This window comes from Haliotis asinina, chromosome 8 (assembly GCF_037392515.1).
Source record: "Haliotis asinina isolate JCU_RB_2024 chromosome 8, JCU_Hal_asi_v2, whole genome shotgun sequence".
Classification (NCBI taxonomy): Eukaryota; Metazoa; Mollusca; class Gastropoda; order Lepetellida; family Haliotidae; genus Haliotis; species Haliotis asinina.
The window spans coordinates 12,263,736-12,274,367 of NC_090287.1; positions in this window are offsets into that span (position 1 = coordinate 12,263,736).

Here is a 10,632-nt window from a genome sequence, read left to right on the forward strand (position 1 = left end):
TGCATGTTTAGCGAGACTTGCACATCGGAAAACATTGTACCATGTCATAAGGTTCCAGCAGCAGATGTCTTCAAGAACATCAGATTATTTCATGCTGGAGGACAAGCACATTTATGCAAGAAAAAGTCTCCCACAACTAAAATAAAAACATATACAGATTTGTCCAAATGCCTTCCCAATGGTTATTTCATAGGGCCTTTAGAAAAAGCAACGAGCATTCGTAAACATCGGAAGTCTTCATATATGCAATAGGTTTGAGGAGGACGAAATTCAGATTTTTATCGCAGTCTGCTAATGTAATGCTCGGTTTCTTACAGAAAACGCACGAAGGAAGAAAATATGGTATTTTAGTTGGAACTGTTGGAGAAAGTAATCAGCATGAAATGCCTGGGATTTTCACAGCGAAACAGAAGCATGTAAAGATCGATGGCATTCATATTGTTTGCCATAAGGTTCGAGAAGAACATGTATGTTTTTTATGACATTTTAACAGTTTTCAAATACACCGGTATGGAGAACCCCCTGTGCAATGCAATACTCTTCAAGAAGGAATGTACATTTATTTCGTGTCCATCAACGTGCACATTAATGCAGTCTTGAAACAGAGAGTTATAAAAAACAAAAGATGAGTTTTTTCTGGTAAACTACAAATATGGTTCAGGCACCAAAACCACATTTGCCTTCGTGGCCAGTGAATGGCTCTGCACGAAGCTCTTAGATAGAAATACAAACACACACCAGCCCTCGCATTGGTTTAGGATAGGAACTCAAGGTTATAACTACACGAATCTTCCTCCCCCCCCCCCCCCCCCCCCCCCCACACACACACACACACAAACCTGCATCGTTACTGCCAACACACCAGAACACCTTGGTCAAGCCACGACACCCGGCACGTGTTTGTTGTGTTAGCGAGATCAGAATGAGAGGAATCTGACTGATGGCTGGATTGTGCAAGGTGAGATCACCACCAACACACCTGGTAACTCGGAGAATCACAAATTCCACATCCTCCATAACAACGCACTGTGCACTCCGGGGGAAGAGGGCGTATCGTCTTCAACATCCTATGTACCCAATTACACTGACACCACACTGTGTCTTTTCCTTGCCTAGAGTTTTTGAAACATCAGTTTGTGTGAACGTGTTTCTGTCGCGTGGAAATATTTCAATTTGTCCTACAACTCTTGATTAATACTCGCATTCTAGTCTTACGACAAGATGGGAACCGTGTTACGAGATTGTGGGTTGGAATTAAACTTGATTACAACAAACATGAAAGGACAATGTTAGTAATGACGCAACACTGATGAATTTATACAATCAATCTATTGCTGGCCACCTTAATGTCCTAATGGCCTTTTAGTGGATGACATTAAGTCTCTTTGTAGCCACACATTCAATACAACAGGCAAATGGTAGTTTTTCGACTTCAGACACATATATATTAATAATCCCTGGCACGTAAATACGTCTTCCAGTATCAGGGCATACAAACGCAGATAGTCTCACGTTTCCTTTCTAACAGTTATGACAATATCAAACAAAAACCTTTCAAGTCTTTCAAGTATTTTCGTTTCAGAAAACAAGTTGGTATCGGCACTATTTGATGGTGATTCATAAACTCTGTTATTTTGTCACATGGTACAAATCACTGGATTGTCTTGTCCAGACTCGATTGTTTGAAAACAGCACCGTGCAGCTGTAATACTGATGAAACGACTACATACTCATGATAAAGTCAGAATCATATATATATAATGTGGAAAGGGGTATGTCGCTTTTTGCGATTCAAAGAAGAACTTGATAGCACATCGTTCAGTTGCCAGATTGTTCTTAAATGATAAACGAAGAGGAGAAAGTAGGTTTTCATCTTGTGCATGGATAGATTCTCTTCCTGCTCATATTGCCTCGTCAGAGAGCTCGTATCGGATCCTTTGTCATTAAACGGAACTAATTAATATTGTCACTTGAGGAGGTGGAAAGAGAATTTAAATATAAATGGATATACAGGAAACAGTTTTCAGGTAGCCACGGTCCGTATTTATCGAAATAAAAACACATTCGGGCGTCAAACGTTCAACTGATGTGACTTTAATGGGAATGGAAGACACAGTGTGCGCACTTATGTCAAAACTCCAAAGCAACAGGTTGAGTTAAAGAAGTGGATTCAAAAACAACTAGACCAGAAGCCAATATGAACAGCTGAAGCTACCAAGGTAGTTAAAACATTTAAAGAAAACTGAATGCGGTTGAGATAAGTGCTCCGTAAGAGCAGTGTCGAAAATCTCTGAGATGCACCCCTTGTTCTTTCATCTGCGTCCCGTCTGAAGGTTTACATACGAACATATGTGACAAATATAAGGGTAGGGTTAATAATGTTTGTGTGTCTTCAGAAACTCAGATGTGGGATAAACATATACGTTGCCTCACCCCTACGGAAGATGCCAGCTGGTCACGTTTCTCGTCCTGCGGGGGCGCTCTGGCACCATCAACAGGTGACTCGGGAATTTCATTGATAAACGAGCATACTTCAGAGTTGTTTTGACACGTACAGCTTATTTACGTTGCGCAAATGGTGGGATATAAATTATGAATCATAACAGAAATGTGGATAGGTTGTGAATTACAGGAAAGGAAATGGCTATAGTTAGATTTGTGAATGCCATAAAACAGGAGTGTCGGTGTGGGTTGGGAGGGGGCACCGTTAGGGTCAACGTAGGGGGAACCCGTGTGCGCGTGCCGAGTATTGTGTTTACATGCCTTTAATACATCGCAAAACAGATACTGTCGAATTCTTTAAATAATCTGGAAGATGGGACAGGAATAACGGAGATTATTCTCGGGTCATGTTGTCCTGCACGATGCATCTTTACGAACACAACCATAGACACGTGTTAGGTCTAGGCTCTCCATTTTCTTTCAACACATTTACAGGGGAAAGTTATTAGCTTAGAGTTTAAAAACGGGTATTTCCATTTTGTGGTATTTGGCAAAATGGGCACAAAGATAAGATAAAGCTGTTCTGGATATTTAGGAATGACATAACCGATAACGACCATTCTGCTGCAAGGATTCGAATAAAAAAGCGTCTTCAGACGGTTTTGGAATATGTAACCAGCAAGAGCCGACAATCCAGGGTTAAACCAGTCAACAGTTCTCTCTGCATATTGTACGAGGGCTGGTCAAAAAGAGCTAAGCCTACTCTTCTAGACTGGTGACATCAACTAATCTGAGGAGTGTTGTTTGGCAATGTTCTTCATAAGCATTTCCAGTTATTTTACTCAAACACTCCTAAGATTAGTTGGTGTCACCAGTCTAGAAGTTATGTAGGCTTAGAACGTACTGACCAGCCCTTGTATCATCTAATCACTGGCACTGGTGCTTTGGGACATACAATTCCCATTTGCTGTCTGCACAATTGCTTAAGATAAGAATACAATTAATAGTGAACATGAGTGCCCAAATCCGGTTCGTCAAACATGTCACAAACACACATATAGTTTAATAGCGTACACGCCGTCGTACACACGCAACGCTGGTTATTGCGCATGAGGGACGATTGGGTATCCTAGTGGTTGAAGCGTCCGTTGACCCGGTTCGATTCCCCACTAGGGTACACATGGGTACAATGTGTGAAACCCATTTCTGGTTTACCAGGCCGTGATATCGGCCGTGATATTGCTAAAAGCGGCGTTAAACGAAAGTCACTCACTACTGAACATGCTGTGAACCAGTGGAGTGGTTTGGTCTAGGCAACAGTTGCTTCTCGTTGTATAAATGTGGGACTCAGTTGCAACCCAAAATCATGGTTCATGAAGTGCAACGGGGACAATTGTTCACGGCATTTTACCGCAACGCTGATTTGTTCGATTTGAATCTTAGTAGTCTAAGTGTCAGAAGAAACGCACGAGCGAACTCACCAGCGTTCATCAAAGACAATTTAGGATTCGAACCTATTACCAAATAATCCTGATACACCCACTCATTCTCAAACAAGTAAAATCGCACCGTATGTATTAAGTCATCAATAAAAATCTCTAAAAAATATTTCCAAATCTTGACGTAATAGACGCGGCAGTAAACAAACCAAGATGGCGAACTGTACAGGTAAATTGGATTATATTTTTAAATTGTGGGGGAGTCGTTTCTGTAATCTTGAGCTGGCGAATATAATTTCTGTATGGCAGATGTTTAAATACCTTCCCATTACCTCCGCCATAAATCAGTCGCAAGGTATGTTTACGTGGGAAACTGATGCGTGAAAATTTGTTTGGAATTCTAATCCCCTCTTCACTCCAGCGTGAAAACAGCCGCAAAGAAGCCAATTATTTTGCCTCCTAAAAATACTCCAATACGATCTATTTTAAGTAATCACATTAGAACCTTCATTTAACGAGTGCTTTTATATTGCTGGTTTGATCTCGTGTTTCCCACGAGGCACTACAGTGAAATTCTCCTCTCTGATTTGTATCTTTTCCCTGCACCTGTTTATAACTGCGATTCCCTTACACATTCAACTACATATTTGCGACATTTTATCTGTTGGTTTAATTCATTTTAATACGATTATGTTGGGTGTTGGTTTGACCTTGTCGCATGAACCACGCCCAGGAATGACATTAGATTAGGGAATGTTTAAAGTGTGTGCATGAACTTGTTTAATGTTCACACCTAACGTGCAGGGTAAACAGCACGAGACGAGTTATGCGGCAACTGGAGAAGGGTATCAAAAACTAAGACCGGGTTTCCTGCTGTAGTTGGTATTGTCACTGAATTATGGACTGAAACATACTAAAAGGTTTCTGTATCACGATACGTATTGGTTGTATCACGTGTATTAATTGTATGTCGATATGTATTTCTTGTATCACGATACGTATTGATATGTAGCGATACGTACTGATTGTATCAAGTTACGTGGTGATTGGATATGGATGCGTATAGGTTGATCCAAGATGCGTGTTGATTACGTGACGATACGTATTGATTGCATATCGATGCATGTCAGATGCATAATTTTATATTATGATACGTGTCGATTGTATCCCGATCATACAACGATAAGTATTGATTTATATCAATGCAAAATGAATGTATACCGATACGTATTGTTTTTCGATACGTATTGTTTTTCGATACGTATCGGTCGTTTATCGATTTGTTTCGATTTCTACATGGAACAATATTACTCCGTACAGGTTATTTGTCCGTAACAAAACATGGCTGCTTGGTAACATTTTAAATTTGTAATTACAATGAAACGTACCAAACTAGTATTTACTCCCAGAAACAAAATGTTATCTCATTTATCAATATATATAATTATATATGCGAAAAAACAGGATCCAAACAGAATAATACTTAATTTCTAGAACTCAGGTAATGTAGATTTGGGAATCATTCCTTAAGTGATTTTTTTTGTAATTTATAGGGGTCTGTGTGACTAGTTCCCTGCACAGACCATACGTCTGAGAACGTCTGGATAGTGTTACCTATAGTTGTGACTAGAAATATAATGACGTACATGGTACATTGCGAGACCTTAGTACTTCAACGTTTCAAGCATTTTCGAATGGAGTCGTGGTTATCAGTTGACAGTAAGCAACCGACTGTCCTTACAAAAATAACAAAGTTTTGATCTGACCATCCCCAACTATGACGACTGTCAAGAGCTGTGACAGCCAAGCATGGTTGTTCACTTGGTCCCGTCTAGTAAAGTCCGACTTAGCGGTCGCGCAATTTGGAGCCAGAATAGCTTCATGATGATACGCTTGTCACCGGAAATTTGGTACCGGAATTACGCTATACCCCGGGAATCAGCTTAGTACCGGAAGGAGACTTACAGTACACAGTACAGTACGCAATGGCCATACCACTGACGGATTTTAACGGTATTTCTTAGAGTTGTTGCTTATCTTCCTATTTGATCCTACTATCGTACATGCGTATATTCTCTGTGTGCTGTATGTGCGATATTCACAAGAATTGTAGAACATCTCAGCCATGTAATATATGTGCCAACGTATCACTCAGTGTGTAATATACCGTTGATTCTGTTTGTCTTTACATACCGAAAGGAGACTACACTTGATTCCACTTCCATAAGGGGATTGAGTGAGTTTGGTTTTACGCCGCTTTTAGCAATATTCCAGCAATATGACGGCAGAGGACACCAGAAATGGGCTTCACACATTGTACCAATGTGGGGAATAGAACCCGGATTTTCAGCGTGACGAGCGGACGCTTTCACCACTAGGCTACTCCTCTGCCCTCCATAAGAGGAATCACGGTCGGCGATGGTTAAAATCAATTATTACGTGCTATAGATTTGATATACACACACTGATTATTATTTTCTTCAGTATCAACATTGCAGGACAACAAATATTGCTCACTGTGTCAACCTCTAGTTTGCCTAAACCAGGCTCGCACACATACGCGAACTAATATCGCACTCATGGCTGGACAACCGCTTAAAAGCGAATCACATTCAAACGGTATGGCTTGTGCTATTTAATACCCTGAGACGGATGTTTCTACTATTTGTCAACAACTGAAACTATGTCAGAAAATGGAGGGACATAGCTTTTGTAATAGCACGGAAATTGAAGCCAAAAGCTACGTTAGGATACTTCTACATGTACGTTGCAATGTCAGCCATATCGATAAGATGCTAACAACATTATGTTAAACAGGGATCTCTTTGAGAAGTTCCAGACACTTCAAAAGAGTGTTGTTATGACATGTTGGTGCCATATGATCCTTCCACATCTCCGATGGCTACTAAATGCAATATCAGTAACGGGGCAAATGCTGTCGAAGATTCAAACGCACTAATATTCTTCCACATCGCAATGTTTCGTGGAAGGTAAGTAAGAAGGAAGTTAGAACAAGTTTATTCCTGTATTTTGTGTCAGAGAAGTTCTTAAACTTGATAAGATACTACATATATAACTTTTCATATTCTTACAGGGTGCCTAAGAGGAAATGGTTTAAACTACATGCTTTTAAAAATGACTAAAGACAACAAAAAAGTTAATGTTTTGCACTGGGGCCGATGGGGAATACCATGGATATCGGGGAAATCAAGGAACAAAACTGAGGAAAATTCAATGATATCCAGCCAGAAACCATGCATGCGCTGTGGGTGCTTACGTATAGCATTTTTTGTCATCTTTATGCCGTTTCCAAGTTGTTTCTACAAACTTTAGTTAAATAGATCGTGTCATGTCGTCTTATTTCAAAAATGACATCCAATTTCGATTAAGATCTTCCATTTAAACAAACAAAATGTTTACTTCTTGATGATATGATGTTAACCATGCTTAAACAATTTCTAGAAACGTTCCTATTATTGCAATTGCAGCCCCTACTGGCATTTTGTTATGGCGTATACACTTCTGCTGTCAAGCAGGGCAGATGCTCGGGGCCTATGTTTTGACAAAAGGACGCGTTTGATCAGCTACGCCTCAAGTTCGGCTGTCAGGTCTCCGAAACGTAACCAAAAGAGTTCTTATGTGAGCGTACGATCAGTCTTAACATTTACATCCAGGTAACTGCCCTGGTGCGCGAGGCATGCAGAGTGCTTAGTTTCCTGACGATGAAAAACCGGTGACGAAGTCGTCTCACATTCCTTAGCGCATGTCAATTACGACTTCCGGCATATACCTTACAAGTTCCAGTTACAGATTACTGTGTAACGAGACGTTCAGGGCATGTTTTCTTCAAATGCATGTTGTCCGTCTCGAGTGATCCGCCTCGGGGGATATCAGCAATTTAATTCATTTTAATCCAGTGGCATTTCCTGAACTCATGACAATCAGGATATCGTGTAATAAAAGCACATGCCAACCTATGCACATCGCGGGTTGACATCAATCCTCCTTGCGTAATGTTTGTGGAAGCCTTGAAAAATTACGCGTTTGGGTAGATGGCATTTCTAAGAGATATTTACAGTGGTTTATTGTCCCACTCTCACGTTTTCTCGGCACTGTGAACGAGATCCACGGAGCAGACGACGATCATGGCGCCAGAGTGTGATGTGGGGAGTCGGGCGGTATTTGTGTTATTCCCTTGAGGTGTTTTTTGCCCAGTATGAGTAGATAGAAATGATGGACAAATGATAAGATTCCCCTTTGTTCCTCTCAAAGACTTTCGCTCGTGTCTGCTTTATTATATTCTCCATATCTTATCTCAGGGCCTCCGAAAGTCAGTTTCTCTATGACTTTCCACACATCTCTGAAATAGACATTTTTGACTATGATGTATTTCTCCTCAGCACCGATAGTGTTAGAGCTTTTTGACTTAATGAAGAGTTTTGTGGATGGTTTAGGAGTTTATCAATGTTCATCGTCTATTTCAATACCACAATATCACAAAGCGAGGAAAAACCTCTATTCTCGTCCATCATAAACCGCATGATAGCAAACCCATTTACTTGATCTTTGAATGCAGGACGATACAGGGTAATGGCACAAGTAGTTCAGAATGATTCTGTCAGTGGATTGTAATGGGTTGTAGGCTAGATCAGCGGGTAATACGTCCTTAGTGAAGGTGGAGCGTTGGGGAAGTGTGTCAGTAAAGACGTTCACTTGTACCACCGAAGTCTCAAGTTCGATTCCCCACTCCCCACATGAATACCAGGTGTCCACAATTTCTGTAGGCCCCGCGATTTGCTGTTATAATGCTCAAAGCGCCCTACAACCGTACAAACTCTTCTACCCTTTGGCGTCAGATTTTTAAATAATATTTAAGTCACATACGGACAACAGCAAATATCACCAAAAAAATCATTCAAGTCAAATATGGTAAACATTTTGTATCAACGACCGAGAATACTTGACTAACTGCCGAAACATCCTATGCCACATTTTACGCAAAATATATATTAATAAAGTATGAAAATCCGTGATGACACCTCGTGTTCGTTGAAAATGGTAAACATGTCTGGCCTCAGATCCATTGGTCAGAAGGTTGCCTTACAGGTCTAACTTCGCGCCTCACATTCTGACCACTATATAAAGTGGATTTCTACAAAAAATGTTTGTATACTGAATAACATTCTGCTCAATGCCTTTACAACCCATTAAGGATTTGAAACCAGTACCAATGGTAAGCGAAGGCAGGTACTCCTGAAGAATGTTAAGCTATTTCCGTCTGATACAAGATGAACGTTCCTCGATAAATGTTCGGATGAAATGCTGCTTAATGATATAGCTGACAGATTTGGGTCATGGTCAGGTAATTTGTTATATATCCTTTCTTCGGTTTACCTCATCAGACATTTACTACTCAACATCAGTTCAGTCTCATATTACTTCTGTATTTGAACCATTGTATTGTGGCTGATGGGTGTTGCAACTCACGTCTTTCAAACATTGGGTGTTCTCTAACATGTGTTGATAAACTACGATTGAGTGATTTCAACCAGAGGTGGTAGTCATGGCACAGATTCTCGTGTTTGAGTAGATTATATCGAAGATTCAAAATCAGTTTTCCAGTGTAAACTAACACCTACACAATGATTCCAACAACGCCTCAAGCAACTCATAAAATGTGTTACAAAGATCAAGCCACAAAACCTTTCACACGAATCTCCTCTCAAGGTTTATTGTACCATTCCAACTGTACAAGCTTGTCACCTCTATTTGTGAATCATGGAACAAATAGTAATAATACCAGGTGATCGCAAATAGGTAAGTATGCTCAAGCGTGAATCAATAACACACGCAAAGACACCTTAGGTGTGTGCCTGCGCAAACACGGGAACAGACAGCACAAGTCAAAGGGAGCATTGTATCGGACATAAGTTCAGCGGAATTTTGACATATATTCCACATTTGAATTGTAATTTGTTTCCAAACTTCTAATGTTTTGAATGCAGATGATCTGATCAAACAACGAATGTATAAGTGTCACAAGCCTTTCTTAAAATCTCAGTACCAGAATGCTTGATTGTGCATGAACGTTGTGAGAAACGCCATATGATGGAACTACTTGAATGCTGCCCTACATGATGAAATGTTGCAATCTTCCATCTTACTGATTTGTCTGAGTGCCATTCCAGAAGTAAGTGGTATTGGGGTATAAGCTGTTTGGATGATCAATTTCTGTATTTTCACACTAGCGACGTTTCGGTATAGCCTCTACAATACCACACAAACAAATCACTCGTCGTCGTCGTCGTCGTCGTCGTCGTCGTCGTCGTCGTCGTCGTCGTCTACATGACCATCAACACCTTCATTCTTGAAAACGGTATAAGAAGCTATACCGCAACGTCTTTGGTGTGAAATTAAGAAGTTGATCATCCATGAAGCTTTGTCAGATGTTCATATTAAGACCAAAATATAAAATAGATGTCTCGATTTTGGTCCATGTATTTCTGGTTGAGGTGTTCAGTCCCAAACTGACATGTGTGTTGCTTGTTGTTCTACGTGTAGTGTAGCGTATTGTACAGTTGTCGTTGGGTGTGTGAGTTTGGCCGTTTCCGTTTACTAAATCATTGTGTTAACTCCCGAATTTTTGTTCTTATGTTCTTCCCATGTATATTCGCATTAACGGATCCGAAGAACCCAACGAACAGACACATTTGACGCTCAGTATAAAAATATTAGGTTTAGTTGAACAAGT